The 4,773-nt window shown below is 37.7% G+C and overlaps 1 protein-coding gene and 1 long non-coding RNA gene across 10 annotated transcripts in view; both read left to right on the plus strand.

Annotated features, from left to right (window-relative positions):
* The window catches only part of LOC123976249 (collagen alpha-1(XIV) chain-like), a 270,666-nt gene that overhangs the window by 176,883 nt on the left and 89,010 nt on the right, over window positions 1-4,773 (plus strand). The window lies entirely within an intron of this gene.
* LOC123976256 lies at window positions 2,184-3,649 on the plus strand. The gene is made up of 3 exons (XR_006826308.1): window positions 2,184-2,403; window positions 3,267-3,391; window positions 3,639-3,649. It is a non-coding gene; the product is annotated as an uncharacterized LOC123976256 (long non-coding RNA).

Below are 4,773 nucleotides of genomic sequence, written 5' to 3' on the forward strand. Positions count from 1 at the left end.
TTGTGAATATTTGCTGCTATATTTCTGCTATAGATTCTTGCTGGAGGGCATGATGACCCTTTGTTGCTGCAGCAGATACAGACACATCAGTGGGCCGAGTGGAGATGATGTGCACACTGCCTTGTCCTGTTGGCTGGTTATCATCGGGACTAAACCCAAAATACCCCCAAATAACATCTCTGTATCAGGTTAATGGGAAGAGCAGCGTCTCTTTTGAAAGTGTTAAAAGTGATAACATGGATATTTCGAAATACCCTGGAATAAAATAAAACTGGGATCCCTAGCAGGCCTAAGAGTAAGGTGAGCACTCCCCCAAAAATACTGCCACTCTCTGGGCTATCATTATTTCTTGCAGAGTGCGTATATTTCCGAATACACTGAAAGAAACACTGTCATGCTGTATCCTTACGACTATTGGTCACTATATTGTGTTGCCTGGAACTTTTTATCCAGACTCCAGTGTTTAAGCTAACAGATTTCATCAATGTGCGGTGTCGAAGACAGCAGTTCACTGAAATGCTGGTGTTTTGAAATGAGAACAAAGTGCAGGAATTCTCACTTCTTCACATTCTTATCTTTTTTTGTCCCAGCCTGCTCAGAGCCAAACTGCTGCATTGATTATTTCATGTTTAATTATACAGTCACCCCACAGATAGACCCTTAACTATTAAAGTATTCCTTATCTCAGAGATCTCAAAGTTCATTAATTCATAGAAATTAATTGTTTAGAAATGCAGAATGATTTGGTGTTGTTGGTGTGTTTCTTATGTTGTTGTGCTTCTCACCAGATATTTCAGTCACTTTGGAAAAAGACCAGCTGCAGACCAGATACGACAAACTGTACAACAACTACAGCGAGCTGCAGGGACAAATTTCAGGTAAGAAAGGTTTCAAAACAAATAAGCAAGTACCAAAATACACAGCATCCAACTTCACAATGCTTATTAAGCATTAATATTTTTATATTGTCTTACTTTTTGATCTCTTGTTGTTTTTCTCAAGGCATGGCAGTCAACAACAGTCAGTTGAGTAAAAATAACAGCCAGTTACAAGATGAAGTAAAGCACCTGAAGGACAAAATTGATGGTGACAAAGGTTTACAGTTAACACTAACATCTCACCAACTCACATGCTATAACTTAACTTGGCCTTTAATTTTCACTGTAATTATTTAATGTTGTTGTGTGTTTATTTATGTTAGAAATGAGATGCAAAACCTGAGTCTATTTATTGACTAAACAACAAATGACAGAAAAGAATGATATTTAACTAAATAGTGAAACTACAGGTTTTATCAATTTAACAGTGAATGGCATGAAATCCATATTTGAAACACTCGTTTGTAAAATAAGGGAAGTGGTGTCCTGAAGGATGGAAGAGATTTGGATGCAGCTGTTACTCTTAAGTTCAATGGGGAGAAAACTTCTGGCAGCAGAAGTGACTGTCAAAGGAAAGGAGCAGATCTGGTGATTATAAACAGCAAAGAGGAACAGGTGAGTGTCCGATCTTAGATTTAACTGCTAGTAATCTGTAACTTGTGTTTTTAACCTTCAGTTGGCTTCCTACAACGGCGTATTAAGGCCATTGTAGATTTTTTTTTAAAGACGGAGTCAAGACAAGAAAATAAAACTTACTTATTACTTATGATTGCTCATATGATACTCAATATTGTGTGGCATGCTTATCTTAGGTAATTCAGAAGTCAAGACAGTTAGAAGCTTGTGCTGAATGACAGGAAACCGGGCCCTGATAGCAATACACTCTGACACACTTCACACTTTTCTTAATACAGTCACGCACACACACGTTTGCAGCCCTTAAGGCGCACTAGAACATGCTACATAAACTGACTTCACCATATATGGATATCTATACAAGACAAGCAGGGGTGTGGTCTCCTATATATATACTCAGGCTTAGCAGAAGAACAGCAGACTTGCTGTTAGGCCGTTGTGCTGTGCATGTCTCCAGATATATCGGTTTGCATTTCTTTAATAAATATTTGGTATTGAACGAACTTCTCAGACTCTTCTCAGTTCTTCCCTCATCAACCAACTCGGGGAGGTCGTTGCTCTTCAACAGGTGCCTCAAATCTGCCTAATTGATTGCAAGCTCCACCTCTTCTCTTACGTCTGCACAGACTCTTGTCTTGTATTTTTAATGACTGAAAACAACTTGGAAAACCAGCATCTCCTCAACTGAAAAACGTCTTATAGGTTGATTGTGCAGCAGTTTATTAAGACCAAGATTTACGCTTTTTTGTTAGGCTGCAGCCCTTTAGTGGCCCTCAGGAGGAAGTCAGGTGACAAAGTATAAAGAGCAAACAATTCAAGATGGTAAACGATGGGTCAAACGAAGGACTTTCACCCAGGAGACCAGAGATCACGTCAAATGTGAAACCAAGTCAGTGTTGGCTTTTTAAAGTTTTAAGTTAAATAAAGTTACGTCCGTGACTTTTTTAACCCACAATCTTTTAAACCTAACCAAGAACTTTTTTACCTAAACTAAACAATAACTGTTTCACAACGTTAACCACGTGTTCAACGTCACTACTTATGTAACTTACTTAATATCCAGTATGTCATTTGACCTATTTTGTCATTTAGGTATGAGGATGTGTTACGCTGTCGCAGCTTCCTGTCTTGACCCTGTCAGATTTATTTGCCCGTTCGGGTAGCCTTCCGGTCCCATACTGTAACCCTGTTTATGGACTACCGATTCTAGTAAAATACCTGTAATTCACCCCGGTTTGACTCTGTGTACTGTAGGCATGTGGGCCCACTTCCTTTGACATAAGGTTCTTCCAAAGCTGTGAATATTATTTTCATATACTTTAATTTATTCAAAGACTTCTGCATGAATAGAATCCTAAAGAGTATAGCAGAAAAAAGAATGAAATGGAAATTTTTTAATATTAATAAACACAATTTTAAATATTTGGACAAACCCTCAAAATGTATTCTGTTTTCTCTTTTTCTCTGCTGATTATAAACGGCATTCTCCACCTTCCTCTATTACGAATGTGTGCTTGCTATCATGTTGTTGTGACGAGGCCCTAGTTTGTGGATCCCCCTGTGTTTGTTGTGGCTTATTGTCAAAGTGACATAAAAAGTTAAAACTTCAGTCTGACTGTTTGTCATGATGCCATATTATTAATTAATTGCATGTTTGTACTGTTTATTTGACAGAATGGTTAGTCTACTAAAGAAGCTGAAATTATGGAATTATGAATGGAGAAATTATCATTGTCTCTTGTCAAATACTAGAAATTTGTTACTGATCTGAACAAGAATGGAGACTCCTGGATTAGTCTACAGGCCACAGAAAAACGGACACCAACAGGATGGATACGGGAATGGGAGTGGGTGGACAGCTCGCCACTGACAGAAACGTGAGACATTTTAAAAGTTTTTTTGTTTCCATCACAATTCCATTTGTTAGTTAACTGAAGTATGTTTTAAAAAGTAGGATGAAACCAACAATAAACAAATCAATTTACAAAACTGAATTGTGTGAAACAAGTTATTAACAATCTAGTTGCTATATAATACTGATAATATAATTATTTAACGTGAAATCCAGCAGCTTACATCAAATTTAAAATAATCAGGAGTGACAACGTTTTATTTGTCCTACAGGTTCTGGGCCGTAGGATTGCCACAGCAGCACTGGGACCAGTACGCTGCATGCTGCAATCAATATGGGCAATGGACACAGAGCATATACTATAACCAAAAGAACTGGATATGTGAGAAATAAGTGTCTTGTTTTTCTTGATGACAGTGGTATAGAGTTGGGGACACATACGGCATGTTTCTTAGCTTTTTTAATGCCTTTAGTTTTGACATGATTAACATTGGTCCCATATATTCAATCTTTTTTCTCTGCTCCTCTACACTGTTTTGGATCTATTATTTTCTGCATGTAGCAGAACAAAGACTTCATTCAATCTAGCTGCACTTAAAGGCCGGGTCTGTTATTCTGAAGAAATCCAAAACCGTGACAAATATCATGATCTTTAGCGAACAGTGACACAGCAAGTTATGTAACTACTGTTAGCCAAGTTATGAGTTGGCAAACAGTTGTTGCTGCAAAGCTAACATGAAGTCAACGTGAACAGAGTATGAGATTGTCCCAAAGACAGCACACCAGGTCCATACAGCGATACTTGCAACTCTTCTTCTATCGATATCACAACAACAACATGTCTTGGCAAACTAGAAAGTAAGCTAAATGTCTGTGGGCAAGTAATTAAACATTACCTGACACACATCATGGCGATAAAAGTGTTGTGTGGATCGCTTAGAGCAACTTTGTTTCACATTTACAGACCCAGGTCTGAGTACAAACACTGGACTTTATTTAAGCACACAGAGCGCACGACAAGTGGACCGTGATGACATATTCAGTGAATCTGACAAAAACACATGTTTTGGATTAAAATAAGGTAATGACAACATACCCTGCATGTGTGTCAGTAAGGAAGGTATTCTGTCATCTTTCTTTTATTATAAAAATTTGTTTAACGTCTTTAGGTTATCATCATGATTGACCCATTAAAGCTCAAATCAAACTTGTTGTCTGTGTGTATTCTGTAAGGGGAACCATGAATGCAGCTATGCACAAGTGTATGTGACTCTGTTGTTGGTTTGCAATTCCTTAATGTCCACAGAATATCAACTTTCAACTTAAACTATCTAAAAGTATATTTGATGTCTAAATTCAAGTCAAGTGGGGCATTCAAATCAACAGACAAATATGTTTTGGTGTGCA

The sequence above is a fragment of the Micropterus dolomieu genome, linkage group LG09 (genome assembly GCF_021292245.1).
Source record: "Micropterus dolomieu isolate WLL.071019.BEF.003 ecotype Adirondacks linkage group LG09, ASM2129224v1, whole genome shotgun sequence".
Classification (NCBI taxonomy): domain Eukaryota; kingdom Metazoa; phylum Chordata; class Actinopteri; order Centrarchiformes; family Centrarchidae; genus Micropterus; species Micropterus dolomieu.